This window comes from Pleurodeles waltl, chromosome 4_1, assembly GCF_031143425.1.
Source record: "Pleurodeles waltl isolate 20211129_DDA chromosome 4_1, aPleWal1.hap1.20221129, whole genome shotgun sequence".
NCBI classification, from domain to species: domain Eukaryota; kingdom Metazoa; phylum Chordata; class Amphibia; order Caudata; family Salamandridae; genus Pleurodeles; species Pleurodeles waltl.
Genome location: NC_090442.1, coordinates 586,983,808 through 586,999,445, shown reverse-complemented (window position 1 = coordinate 586,999,445; position 15,638 = coordinate 586,983,808). Strand labels below are relative to the sequence as shown.

Sequence of the window (15,638 nt, the reverse complement as noted above, 5' to 3'; positions counted from 1 at the left end):
GGAGGGCTGTTTCCCACTGGGCTGGCGGGTGGCCTTTTGGCGGTCGCCCGCCAGCCCAGTGGGAAACCCAGAATAACCGCGGCGGTCTTTTGACCGCGCAGTGGTATTCTGGCGGTTCCCTCCAGGCGGGCGGCTCCCGCCGGGGTCAGAATGACCCCCTTAGTGTCTTAATCAACTTAGTAATGCTATATCAGAAAGCCTAAAAGCAACATCTGGGAATGAAAAGAAATTAAAAATTGGGATGGTTTGATCATAATTGCTCATTAGCAAGACAGGAACTTAAGCTAGCCCTGCAGGCCCGTCCAAAAAACAGAAGAAGTGATTAAGAAACGCTCCAGCTATAAACATGCATTGGAGACTAGGAAGGTACAACTGAGAGCTAGGGCATGGGATAATCTTGAGCAAGCAGTAGCATTGAGAGATTATACCTTATTTTGGAAAACCATTAGCCAACTATTCCTAAAAAATAGAGATGCACTTGAAATTATTATACATGTTTCATCAGCGGATTGGCTCTGCCGTTTTAGCATAATATTCAATCCAGATCGCTTGATTATGCACTCTTTGAACACGGGGATAGTTGCGACCAAGCCACCCTTTTTGAAAGCGATTAGTTTAGAGTAACTGAGATCTGCCATGGGAAGATGTTCGAAAGGGAAGGCACCGGGCCCTGATGGGTGCCAGTAGATGCTTATTTGACATATTTGGATCTATGGTACCCTATTTTGACCCAAGTTTTTCTGAGTGTGGCAAGGGGATATATTTTAACATCAAGGACTGAAAGTATAATTGTTCCCATTTTTACAAAAGGAAATAGAGTTGACCCCAAATGCTACCGACCTATTTCCCTTTTAGACTTTTCAGTCAAACTATTAGGGAGAGTACTCCTAGAAAGATTAGAGGCTTGGGCAACTGATTATCATATAGTTACGGAGGCCCAATTGGGATTTAGACCTGAGGTTGGTACCTTGGAACAGTGTATAAATCTTAATTTAATAAGTAAATACACAATAGCAAAAAAGGGTCATGTGTTTCTCTGCTTTGCAGATCTTAGTAGTGCTTTTGATTTAGTGAATCATGCAAAGTTGGGGAAATTTTTTATAGACAATTGAGCAAGCATTTAACAGCGCGAGTGAGATATGGATGAAATGGTGAATGTACCCCAGGCTTTAGGATTGGGAGAGGCATACGTCATGGCTGTGTTTTAGCTCCCCTGCTCTTTTCCTGCTATATCAATGGGGTAGATGCCCATTTAAAAAACATGGCAATCGATACACCCAAAATAGGGGAATGTTCTGTTCCGGTCCTCCTGTATGCAGACGATGTGGTTCTCTTGTCATGAACCGCAAATGGGCTGCAGCGGCTGATTGAGGGTTTTGTAGAGTTTATGGAGGGTAGAGATGTGTGCCTGAATCTGAACTAAACAGTAGTAATGACTTGTGGCCAGGGAAAGGCCAGAAAGAAAACTTATTTTATTAAGGGCCATAAATTTGAAGAGGTAAATAGATTTACATATCTGAGTATTCTAATATGGGCCACTGGAAACAACACCTATAAATACCTAAGATGAAGTATATTAGGGCAACAGAGGCCGTTTTTAGATTCTCAAAAGAATCGGTAATAAACCCCTTAGGGAAATGCTACAAATTAAAAAAAAAAAAAAAAAAAAAAACAATCAATAGCATTACGTATGGTTCTGCCCTTTGGGGTTTAATGCCCGAGAGTCAGTCATTACAAGCACTAGAGAATAAATTCCTCTGTAGACTTCTAGCAGTACCAAACACTACCTCAACTTATATGTTACATAGGGAATTAGACTGCCCCTATGTGGAAGATTTACTATATACCAGTGCCCTATTGGCTAGGCTTGTCATGGCATTTGGTCTAAAGAAGGGACTTGATTTACTAAAAAGATCATCAAAAACTGCCTTGCATTAAAACATTGGAATAAAATACCATTGTTTGTGCATTTAAAAGATCTGTTGAAAAGCATAAACCTGGTTTCACACTTAGACAATCTGGGTATTATTCTTCAATTTAGTAAAAAAGAATTGAAAAAACAATTAATGGAATGGAGGGCTAGTGATAGAGTAAATAGAGAATGTAGGGAATCAACAGTAGCACTTTATATGACTGAAGCCAATGATACAATCCAAAACTATTTGACAGTTGCAAACATCCAAGACAGATTTTACCTAACCCAGATGTGTTTTAGGACATTGCGTTTTCTAGTAGCATTCCTAAAGATGAGGATATGGAGTAAAAAAAGTTTATAATATCTTGTAGATTTTATCATGATATTAGGAAATTCTTAAAACCTTTATTTGTCACTAATTATTTTATTGTAGAGAAGCTTTTAACTATTTATATAAACTGGACACTAAAGAGAAATGTGATGCAGTGATTACACTTATTTTATATGCTATAGAACAGAGGAAAAAATGTATGCATCTAGAAACCCTCTGTTATGATAATGAATAATGGTCCAATTAACTGTAATGAAGGATTTTATCTATTTACTATTAATGTTCGGAATCACTTTATTGTATATTATTTTTCTAAAGGGACTATCTTTTATGGAGTAATATCTGAATAAAGATTGATTTTAATTTAAATCATTTGGATGAGAACAGACACAAGCTTTCCTCTGCTAAGTTACAGTATTGTCACAAATAAATGAGGTATTTGGGTCACCAAATTGAGAAAAGTGCAACATAAGTGTTCAGTGAGAGAGTGGCAGCAATTATACAAATGAATCCCCCAGGTACACAGAGATGTCAATGTTTTTCGGCATGGTAAGCTATTGCTACCAATGGATCCCTAATTTGTTAATCAATTTCCACACCGTTGCAAAAGCTTAACACACAAAGAAGTCACAGACCCAGTCCCCTAAATGAAGAATGCATGAAAGCTTTCACTGAGCTGAGAGAGAGTTTGTGCAGAGCTCCAGCTTTGGGAATGTCTGATTACGCAAAGGGTTTTGCACTGTTTTGTTATGAACGTTATGGTTTGTTTTGATGCAGTCACATGGAATAACAAATAGGCCAGTGGAATATTTTTCTGCCACATTGGATCCTGCCGCCTCTTCTTTGCCCAGCTGTTTGAAAGCTGTGGCTTGTGCTGGTGTAAGCATCAGTCAATATCAAGGCATTGTGATGAGACACGCTTGAACTGTTTGTCGCACACTCAGTTGAAGTACTTCTGGCTTGGTCCAAGACCCAATATTTGACCAATGCTTATCTTACCCATTATGAATTATTGATCCTTGGGTCTGCAAATGTAACAGCCAAGAGGTGTGCAGCCTTAAACCCCGCCACATTAATGCATGTAAATGTTGATGATTCAAATGATGTTAGTGAAATGGAACAGGACTGCTTATATGTTACTGAACTGTGCACCAAACCCAGACCTGATATTCAGGATTCTCCTTTAGAGGAGAACGACCATGTTGTATTGGTTGATGGCACCTGTTTAAGAGATGGTGAAGGTACTCTGAGAGCATGTTATGCAGTTTGCACCCTCAGAAATCATTGAAGCCTCAAGGCTTCGAGGAGTTGTTTCTGCCCAAATAGCTGAATGTGTTGCTCTTACAAGAGCATGCTGTGTATCAGAGCAGCTCAGGCTGATAATATTCACAGATAATCACCCATATGAAATGGTGAGAAAACAAATTCATGATTTGTAAATGCCTCAGTTACGTGTGCCCCACCAGAAGTCTAATGACCTTGGCAATGCATATGCTGACCAAATCACCAGATATTGTGCACTCCATTGCGTCACCTTCTATGAAGAGTGGAGTAATTAAAAGTGACACCTGTGAGACAAATCTAAGTTTCTTGATGGCAGTGGTGAATACCTGGGATAAAATCAAGAGATTGTGCGAAGAGGCCACAGAGGAAGAACACAGAGGTTGGATTAAAGCAGGTTGTGCTCAAAGAGAGGGAGATGATGTATGGATTTCAAACGAAGGTAAAGTTGTGTTGCCCGATTGTTTGTTGAACTTAATGGTCAGGTCCATCTCAGCAGAGATGCAATGATTCACACATTCAAACAGACATGGTACAACCCCAGATTTAGATTGGTTGCAGAAGCGGTCTGTCACAGATGTGTTACATGCCAACAAATGAATGTAGGAAAACGCACAATGGTTAATTTGAGGCACATAGGCAGATCTGGACATTCATTAAACGGGAAATGTCCTTAACCACGTGTTCTTAATGAGGACGTTTCCCACGCAAGCATAACCACGCTTGCTTAAAGAACGCAAGGCTTTTTCTGTGCCTTTACCATACATGTGCTAAACTATGCATATGCATGGGTAAGGCATAGAAAAAGCCATTCAGTGTTCAGGAGAGAATGTGGTGAGGTAAGTGGGGCTGGGGCAGAGGTGGGGGGTAGATTAAGGGATGGGGTGGGTGGTATTCGGGGTGAGCTAATTATTATTTTTTTGAAGGGGCGAGGTGGGGGAGATTGGGTACATTTTTTTAGTTAGGGCTTAGGGTGGAGGGGTGGGGTAGTATATTTTTAAAGGGGTGAGGTAAGGTTTAAGGAAGGGCTGGAGAAGAGGTGGAAGGATCGGGAGAGGACGTGGTGAGGTGAGTGGGGTAGTCAGTGTTTTTGTCAGGGTTGGTGGGTAGTTTTTAGCGATCGGAAGGATTTAAGGTGGGTAGGGGGAGTTGGGGGTACATTCGTTTTTAGGGTCAGAGGTGGGGGGTCGGAATATATATTTTTTTGAAGTTATTGGGCTCAGGGCAGGTGGGGGTGTCAGGGTAGTTTAGTTTTATGGGGTGGGGGTTGGGGTAGTTTTTTGTTTTTTTTCTTTTTTTTTTTTTAGGGTTTAAGGTGGGAGGGGAGTCAAGGTGCTTATGTTTTTGGGGGTGGGGGAGGGAGGGGAGGAGGGGAGGTATTTTTTTGTTTTGTTTAGTTTTTTTCCTTTTAGGGCTCCGGGTGGGGGACGGGGTAGTTTAGGTATTAGGAGTGGGGTTAGTTTTGGGCCTCAGGGCGAGTTGAGGGGTTGCACAAAAGAACCATGCATGCTGTTTCACACATGCCTTTACGACGAAATTTGTTGTAAAGGCATGCATGGAGACAACTCTGTCATGATTCCGACCGCATTAAAGCATGCATTGTTCCGGCATGTGTGGTTCATCATACAATCCATTTAACAGAATGCAACTTGATTTCATTGAAATGCCAGCTTTTAATGGGTTGAAGTATGTATTGGTCACTGTGTGTGTATCCTCCCATTGGGTTGAGGCTTATCCAACATGTAGAAATGATAGTCTCATTGTAGCTAAGCTTCTGCTCAGGGAACCGATACCACATTATGCATTCCCGACTTATTTGGAATCAGATTGAGGAACTCTTTGGTAATGAGATCATAAAATTGTTGTGTGGGGCACTGAACATTGAGCAAAAATTGCACTACAGTTACAGACCAGAGGCCTCTAGATTGGTGGAGAAAATGAATGGAACACTGAAAGCTCGATTGGCAAAGATTTGTGCCTTAACCACATTGAAATGGCCTGATGCGTTACCACTTGTCTTGATGAGCATGCGTAGCACCCCCGACAGGAAGACAAGATTGTCTCCCCATGAGATTCTGATGGGTCGTGCATTGAGGCTGCCAGCAGTACCTACAAATGCACTTGTGAACATAAATAATGACTTTGTGCTGGATTATTGCAAAGGTCGGGCTGATGTGGTTCACTCTTTGTCTCATCAGGTTGAAGCAGCAACAGTTCAAACAGCTTGAGAGCAGTGTCACAGCTTGAAAGCTGGAGATTGGGTCATGATAAAGAAGCATGTGAGGAAGACTTGCTTAAATCCAAGGTGGAAAAGACAGTTTCAAGTTATCTTGGTAATGACAACAGTTGTGAAGTGTCAAGGTATTCCGAACTGGATCCATGCAAGCCACACACACAAGGTTCTGTGTCCTCTTGAAAACAGAGTTTGATCCTGCAATAGCGAATGCAGATAAAGAAAGGATTCGGCTTGACCAAGCTGTGAGGATGGAACAAGTGGCTGAAGCAGAAAACGTGCAACGTGGTGAAAGGTACAAGCAGCCTGCATGCAGATAAAGGTACAGACAAAAGTGCAGTGGGTCAAAGTCAACTGATTCCTGCCAGTGCATCAAGAATTGGGAAAACAGTTGCACCCGAAAACTGTGAAAGCAGATAAACGGTCTGAAGCGCACCTGAACTGGTTGCTGATAAACTCCCATCAATAACAAAAGCAGTCAAAGAGTCAAATCAGAGTGAAGATGAAGATGGTGCTGCAAGGGAAACAAAAAGGAAAAGTGCCAAGTCGCAGATACTCTTCACCTGAATGGATCTACCTTGTTACAAATAAATGGGAGAGCAAGTTTACGGCCTTTTGTGTTATCCGTGAGAATTCATTGGAACATTCTGGAACTTGAAATTGTATTTGAATTAAGCTTTGAACTACCTTGCCAATTAATCAACTAAGACACTACAGTCTGGAAGTAATAATAAGTGATCATCAAATTGTGTTCTTTTGAAAATGAAAATGTAACTATTTTTGAGAGCTTTTAATTGAATCTTGAAGTATTTTCATTAAGATCAGGAATTGCTGTAAATAGTGCAAAGACTTCGAAAGTCCGCTGTGTTTTTTATTTTTTGTTCACTTTCACTTTTAGATTTCTTTTCTCCTCTGATTCTACAGAAGCCATGAATCCTGGACAGGGCAAACACAGTAGGTGTAAATGTGTGTGTATTGGTTTGATAATAGTATGTATGATTACGTGCGTTTTATTGATTGTAGGAATGGGTGTTTCAAGGAAAAAAGTTGCACAGGACAGCAGCTCTAGTGCTGAAAATGACAACATCTAAGCAAGATAGGTTTTATAAAGATGAGGGATTGCTTCATTTAGATGAGACAAAGGAAGATCTTCCAATGTATATTATAGTTTGCTGTATGAATACGTGGATACAATAAATGTGCGCGATTGTGTATACACAAATTTCTTCATCAGTATAGGAGGGAATCACTTATCACTGCTTACCACTAACTTATGGTATTAGTTGTAGTTTATCATTAACATGTTTATATAATCAAGAGCACATTGAGTACTTTTAGTCTAACTATGGCTTAGTTTTCTCTTTTGTTCCCATTAATCAGTATTTGAGCTGCGTTGCAAAGGCTAGGCACATAGATATAGTAGGATGATTCTTTGAGCCTACATTGACTTTTGGCACAGCATATGCACGCAGGAATAACTGAATTTGTATTCTCTCACATGTAGAAAGGAGTCCATTAATCAAGTAGATGATAGAGAAAAAGCAATGAAAGAAAAGGTAGATAAGGATATAGTTAGCAAGAAGAAAACAGTTCATATCACACCCGATACACAGGTACGCTTAGCTTTAGATTGGCAACATGTAGGAAAGCTTTGTGTGTGTATGTATGTGTATATATATATATATATATATATATATATATATACCACAATCAAAAGCTGACAATTTTGTAAGAACGAGTGAATGCAGACTTGTAGTCCTGTTTAAGAATGTATGGGATTTAATGCTAATTGAACAAGACAACGCTATACCTGGTGTCTATTACATCTGTGGTAAGAGGCCTTATTACAAGTTGCTGAAAGGCTGGTATGGTACATGCTATGTGGGAGTGGTTTTCCTGAAAATGTACCAAGTGGATAACATTGACAATCCAGCAGGGATTGAGAGACTTAAAATGAGATTTAAAAGAGGAGCAAGTATTTTCAGAAATTACAGGAGATATTTTTGGAGCTTTTATTCCATCAGTGGGTGTTATCTCGAATGACATTAGGATAAGCAAGTTATCAACGATTGTAGTTAAGATGTCAACTGATTTTTCAGGTGCCATGGTCCTAATGGACACAGAATTGCCTTGCTTTAGACGTCCTTTTAGCAAAAGGTGGAGTCTGCCGAGATTTAAAGTCCCAACCTTGGTGCACTCACATACCCAGTAACTGCAAGGAGATAAAGAGATACTTATCAGACTGGCAAGTCTGAAAAATGACTTAAATGACCACAAAGAGAAAAATGTTTGGGAGACAATAGGTGAAGGATTCTTTACGGTAGGATCTTGGTTTTGAAACTTGGGAAATGGTTTTGTGAAGCTGATCCTGAAACCTTTATTGATTGTGACAGTGTGCATAACTTGTGCACTTGGATTTGACAAAGCTTACAATTTCTGGGGACAACAAAGAGCAAAGAATAAATGGAGGAGGGAGGAAATTGAAATGGAGAATATGAGACAGATATTATCAGACAATGAAGAGAATTGACAATTATCGCGAACCTAGATCTATGCGTTATCAAACTACAAGTTTTGATTTTGTCTCACGGTAAATGAGAATAATTATTTTGTGACAGCATAGATTGCTGTCAGAGGAGAACTGAGAGAGATCAAATTTTCTAAATATATTACTGTCATAGAAGTTAGCATAATGTGACTAATTAACCTGCATTTGAAGGCCCAAGAGAAAATAACACAAGTTGTAAAATGTGCATTTTTTTATTTTTATTATGGTGAACCATGTGACCACCATTCATATTAAATACGACATTTTAACAGGAGTTTTTTGCATTCGTAATGAACTATTAATGAGAACTAATATTAAAATGTAGATTAAGGATTGAAAGCAATAAATGATTGACTTAATTGTACTTATGTTGAATTTAATTAATGTTATTATAGCAAGTCACGTGCAGGAAAATACACGTTTAAAATTAGTTCTAACATGTTACAAACAATGTTTGAAATTAATTTGCTTTGCATATTTGATATGAATTGTAATGTGCACAATAGGTTTCTTTATTGTACTAAATGTATTAATGTGCATTAAGGCTTTCTTAGCTTGACTGGGCCTGAAAGATTCATTTTGCAGTAGTAATGAATAATCGCTTGTTTATTTTGTCCCCTCTGACCCAAATTTCCCTAGGCTGTTAATGTGAATGTTAAATGTCCTATTGTATTGTAGGCAACAGACATGTTTTAGAAAAACAATGTAGCACTATTTGTAATAGCTGTCGAAAATGACAGGATATTTGTAGTTCTCATGTGGAATGTATTAGCTCAGCTCATTGTGTCATGAGAAAGGATCTCAAGTAATAAATAACGAGAGAATGTAATAATGTGTTAGATATGTGTTCAATCATATAGATGACAATGCACTTCTGCTGAGAATATTCAGCAAAGTTGCAAATTTGATGCTGCCATCTGCACTAATTTGATGCTGAAACTTACGTCTGAAATGCGCCCACCTGAAGCACCAATGAATGGATTGTGCATACTTCTAATTAGTTAGGAATTTGGAAACTGAAGTCAGTCTGACCTGAGAAAGTCTTGTTAGTTCTTGTTGAAACCAGTCTTAGTTCCACTCCTGCTACGATGCTGTTCAGAACTCTGATTAAGTCTGCTGTTATCCTCTGATTCTTTAAGTTTTCCTAATGAGTTTTCTCATCATAGTATTAACTGCCCTAGTCTGTTATGTGGTTCAGTACAAATATGACCAACTAATTCTGAACTGCTGATCTGTTCTATGTGCAAGCCCATGTTCTGCACTGTCCTGATGCTGCTGTCAACTGATGCCGGAAGGTGCCCATCCTGCCTGATGTATCATCGCGGTCTGCTGTCCCCTGAGGAGAGGTGTAACAAAAAATGGTTTCTTGTTTCCTTTTCATTTAGGTACTTACAGAAGTGTATTTTTGTAGTGAGTTGTCCTAGTTAGATTTTTTTTCAAATTATTTTTGTCTTTCTTTGATTTTTGCTTTTGTCCACGTTAGCCCGTTCCCGCACATGCAACTCCAAATTTCTGTTAATGATGGGAATGGCCCAGCTCTGAAACCTGAAATTTGAAATTGGTTGTGAAAACTGTATTTTGATGATTTACTGATGCCATCATCATCTGCTTTGGTAATCTATATTTTTTGGAGTGTCTAACAGTATTGATGTTTAGTAGGCTAAATCTTTTTAGACGTTTCGATCAACGTATGGTTTTCACGTATGGTTATAACTTAGTCTTGCGCACCATATATGTGACACTAAATTGGGGATTGTAATAAAGCTTTGAAACTTTATTCAGTGTGGAGTTTGATTTAAATTGTTCATGGTGTTTGGAATTGTTTATGGTATAGTCTCAATGATTTGTGATTGAATGATTCTGACTAATATACTCAGTGCCAAGGCTTAAGATTCAGTCAACATCAATAGGTGAGAATTGTGATGGTGGCTCATCTGAGCGCTGGTGGTTCGTGAACTGGAACAGGGGAGAACATAATTCTGCCCTGGACCCAGCTCTATAAATGCTAGTATACTACACTGCAATTAATAGCCTCACAAGCAACCTGTGAATAGTAAATAAACCAGCTAGTAAGATATTTTAAACTAGTTAGGTTCTCTGTGATTCTTAAAAAATTCCTTTTTCCATAATGCCTCCTTATTGGGAAGACTTTAAAATGTAGTGTTCGTTTCCTCGGTGTCCATGATTGACATATTGTCACAGATAAATGATATACAATCAAGTTCAATGCTTCTCTTCCAATTGGGCTGTTAGCTGCTTCTTAGAGAAGGCATAATGATTTAATGCACTTTAAACACGTTTGTTTTGCTTTACCGCGTTAAAGTAAACTTTTTTTTGGTATCTTTATTTGGTCAAGAAACTATGGAGGCGTGTACGTGGGCATTCCAACACATGCTGCAACCCTTGCTTTCAGCCACAGAAAAGTCGGGCAGGTAAGCTGAAAAAACATGTGCTCATGCTTTGCATTTGTTTACATATCCATGTTTTCATGTCAATCTTTTTTATTTGCAGCTTTGGCTACTAAATGTTATTTCTTATCATTTTTACCTACATTTTCTGATCTGGACAGCTTCACGGCACAGGAATCCAATAACGTTATTAGACAAGATATCGACAAAACACAGCACTGGGAAGGTGGGTGGGGTGGAGGGTATATGTCAGTACTTTGTGCCAGTGTTTGCCAGCGCTCTGTCTTAACACTGACACACATTCAAGGCAGTACCACATGGTGGTGCTATCCATTTTTAAACAGAACAAATCAAAGCGTGTTTACCAATTCAATATACACTAAATAATGTAATAATAATACCAGATCGTCCTGGCTATTCTTACAGCTTTGGCTGACCGTTTTTTAGGGTCCACATTGTCACATTTGCAGAAGCACGGTTTGTAGAACCCACTCGTTCTGGCAATTTTCAGCACTGGCAGGGGCAGTGAGTGGTACAAGTTGCAGTAGCCTCCTGAGAAACATCTTGAAAATAAGCACTGCGTGGATAGATGGAATATATGTAACAGAAATTAACATTCCGTAACATGGAACATTTAAACAGTGCTAAACCTTGATTTTATCTTTTGTGTGGGAGAGGACTGAGTGGATAAGGGGGTGCAGATGTAGGTAGATATATGGGCAGTTGCTTTCTAACAATTGGAACATGGCACAAGCAATGTGCAGAGGCTCTTCAATTCGATTCTCTTAAGACGTGAAAAACGGGGTAGGGCAAGCAGCGCACAGGGGATGTGATCAGCATCTTTGAGGCCCAAGTGTAGAGCTAGGACCATTGGATGGCATGGTAACCTTCCCCTGTAATGGTGAAAATCCCAATAAACAAGGTAGCCTAGCAAAATATATCCACCACAAGCGAAACCAACAAATATATAACCCCAGAAGTAAAAGAAAATCCAAGTTACCTTTGTGGTAAGACAGAACATCCTCCCCTTCACTAAAGAGCCACTAAGTCAAAACATCCTTAAATCACTCTAACTTAGCATCCACACTGCAACATCAAACACATCATCACCGGAAACTGAATATCAAAGCAAGGTGCATAATGTTAGCATGATCTGACTAACTAAAAGTGAATAGACGAGAAACCCTTCTTCACTTGCCCATTTGTAATATATGGGGGATACTACGTCTCCCTGATCGCTACACCTTCCTTAAAGTGTTTGAAACTTTCCTGTTGGATTAGTTACCTTACTTTAACCTTCCTTGTAACTGCAATGGTAGGATGAGTAGGATGAGCACCGCCTAGCTAGGGATTTCAAGAACAGCCATTCACCAAGTCTAAGGGCCATGAATCTTGGTGTTTTGTATTTTGAGTATGTGCAAGACAAATGGGTAGACGGTAGAATTTGTAGATAGGACTTAATTACAACGCACCCAATGCTTGCGTTTTGCTAAAACATTCGTCAGCCTGACATGAACAGAAGCGCACGACTTTTAATACATTGCTTAAAGGCTTATTGACTTGTGTGGGCGACCTAAAGCTCTCCAACATTCAAAATACTAAAGCAGACCTCGAGATGCAAAAAGTTGGGTTCTTTAGAGCCATCAGATTGGATTTCGTCCCACAATAAGGCCTCCAAACATCCTGTCCTGGAAAGCCGAGGTTTGTGGCAGAGGTTTAGGAACAAACCTGCTCTGGCCACCCTCTGGTTGAGAAGGCCAAATTCCGGCAAGCAAACATTTATCATAGTGACAGGCTTATTCAGAAGCTTACCGTTCCTCCCCATCAAAATGTCACTCCCATAAGACAAGGATGAGGTGATATTTACCCTCCATACATTCAGGAGAGGGAGAAGGCCCCCCACAGCAAGCTTGACCCTTTTGAAAGGGACAGCTGGAGGACCAAAGCTTTGATTTCAGCTGCCTTCAAGTGCTGGACAAAAGTGCACTGCATCAATGGTGACTTCCCCTCCCCCACTATTTGTATGACTGTTCCATCATGATCTTATCATTAAAATTCCAGCAGCCCCCTTGTTAGTTTTCCTGTCCAGTGCTACGATTTTAATTTATCTTAAATTTACCTCGAGACAATTGGCAATAGTATAGAAGTGCAGTGCGTTTATCAAACGCTGCAACCCAACTACTGTGTAGCTAAACAGTTCTAAGTCGTCTGCATAAAGCAGGTTGCTGATATGAGCACCTCCTAGCTTGGGGGAATGACTACTGATGATATCAAGAGAGCTGAACAAGACGGAGATGGACAGGTTAAAGAGCAGAGGGGCTAATGGGCCTGCTTTACACCCCCAAAAAAGCTGCAATTTCTCAGGATACACAGGATCCGTCACCCAGTTTAATGCAAACCCATGTGTTAGTGTACAACTGAATGACAGCCTCCAGGAGTTTTGTTGGAATGTCCCATTTCTTTAACTTTGTCCAGAGAACCCCTCCCCACTCCCTTGGGACACAGTCAAATGCTGCCCTAAAACCAACAAAGCAGCAATGCAGTGAGGTTTGCAGTGAAAATGCATTTTCACATTGCATGGATGCAGCTAACAGCCTTGTGAGGGTACCAGATTTTTTGATGAACATGGTATGGTTCTTCGGAATTACTCCCTCGACGTCACCCATTGTTGCAGGTCCTTAAGAAAAAAAGCTGGCAAAGAATGTTGCTTCATTGTTCAGGAGGCGCTATCAATCTGTAATTGCTGGGGTCAGGTTTGAAACCTCCTTTGAAGATGGGTTGGAAAACAACCTCTCGCTAAGACTCCAGTATTTTTGAGCTCCTTACGCAATAGTTAAAAAGCCGGGTGTTCTTACAGGCGCAGAAAGGAATATTCTGCTTGAAGAGGGCCTGGGAGAGGCCGTTGGGACAGCGGCCCCATCTGATCCTTTAACCTGAAACTGTTACAGCCAGCTGGTCAGAGATGGCATTCCTTCAATGGGAGGGTTTGAGCATTCACAATCTAGAAAAATCATGGCGGTAATAATCTCAGGTGTACTTATGTGGCTTGGGTCACCCCCGGCTGGAAGGCATGGCAATTCTGACTGTCCGAGTCACTTGCCATAAAGTGCCTGGAGAGAAAGGATAACCATTCCGTTTCAGAGATGTTTTCACAGCCAGCTCTGCCAGACCTGTTCACTTGTCGATTTACCAGGGCCCAGAATTTCCTTGCGTATTTTTTTTTTTTGTTTTGACTTTCACACAAGTCAATCGCCCAGACGTGATTTGCGTGTCTTGCCCTTTCTGCCCAGACCGCTTACTTATAGCGGTATTGCTCTTGCTTGAAAGCTGTTGCTAGCTTGTTATTCGTTATTACAAGGGTTTTTACAGACTGCTCTCATGGCTGAGTTCTGGGCTTTCTTTGATATTGGGATTATAACCGTAGGGGGGAAAAAGCTTGGTGGGGCTCCAAGATGGAACAACGGCAGCGGCTGTATGTGGACATTTTGTAAGAAGCAGCGTAAGATTAGCCCACTGAGAAGTTGGGGAAATGTCTGGTGGCTCCACCTCTGGTAGCTTTAGTATTTTTGGACAGAGTTTTGGCGTGAGTATCATCTCTTCATTTGAGTCACTTGAGGTTGCTGGTGAAAATTCCCTTACTAGTAGCACAGGCCGTGGCATGTTGGTCCATATTGATATTGATTCCTATGACTTGAGGATGATAGTCACTCTCAGAGAGAGTAGCTTTCCACTAAGGTGAACGTTTCAGCATTGTATATGGAATAATCAAGATAGGACTGTTTTTCCTTCTGATCTTGTCCAACTGGGTGAAACGTCCCGTGGCAGCCTTCCATTTAGGACTAAAAACCCAGATTAATAAGGTGCATGACCACAAGTTCCCCCATTGGGCTTCATGGACATCCTTTGGGCCTGATTTGTTCTGTGATATTCCAAGTGACCTCAAGGTGGATCTCAGGGGTTCCCCCTCTAATGGCCTTAAAAGAGGTTCATATTGAAATCTCCCATTATCATACAGTCAGAGGAAGGATGGTCCGTCGTCAATTTGCAAAGGGCCGATATAAGCTGGTTTCTTTTAAGCCTTTTTCCATTGAGTTTGGGTTGATGTAAGTGTTAATTAACAGGAAAGAGCAATATGGGCTCCTGTTACAAAGTTTGATTACTTGTAACCAATTATCTTGCGTGATTATAGATTCAATTTTCACCCAAAGCCTCATGGAAACATACAGTGACAGGCCACATTTGGGTCTGCCGTTTTTACGCTTGTTTGAAGCTGGTTTGCTGTAATCAGTAAAGTTTGTCATGGGGTAATTGGTGGCGGATCAAGTTTCTTATAGCACAATGTTTTTGAACTTGCTCCAAAAAGCTGGAAGGTTTGTGAACCACTATTTCTGGGCAAGGCTGCAAAGGATCCAAGAGCATAAGGACAGAGGTACAGACTCAGTGGGAAGTAGGAGTACACTTTCCTGAATTCAATTGGAGCACCTGTGGGTTAAAACTGAGGGCAGCCAGTTCCATTCACCCCTTAAAGGGTCGTGTCACCCTCCCTCATTCACTGGAAACTGTGAGGGTGTGACCCACTGCGTTTTATTTAAACAGGATGTCTCATGCCTATGCACGGCTGAGGCATTGTGACTGTAGGAAAGTACCCTCTTTCTTGGCATGGTTACCCCCATTTTCTACCTGTTGTCAGTGTGTTTGATTGTGTTCACTGGGATCCTGCTAACCAGGACCCCAGTGATTATGCTCTCTCCCTTATAACGTGGTAACTTGTTCCATTTTCACCCCACATTTGGCATAATGGTACCCCCATAGTATATCCCCAGTATATGGTACACAGGTACCCAGGGAATTGGGATACCAAGGAATCCACACGGGCTGCAGCATGTATCATGCCACCCAAGGGGAGCCCGTGCAAAGTGTTC

General features: G+C 40.7%; 1 long non-coding RNA gene across 1 annotated transcript in view; it reads left to right on the top strand.

The window, feature by feature from the left end:
* Positions 1–15,638, top strand: part of LOC138288543 (uncharacterized) — a 261,421-nt gene that overhangs the window by 184,389 nt on the left and 61,394 nt on the right. The window contains exon 4 of the long non-coding RNA XR_011202448.1: positions 10,665–10,740. This is a non-coding gene — a long non-coding RNA (uncharacterized lncRNA). The remainder of the gene's footprint in view (positions 1–10,664; positions 10,741–15,638) is intronic.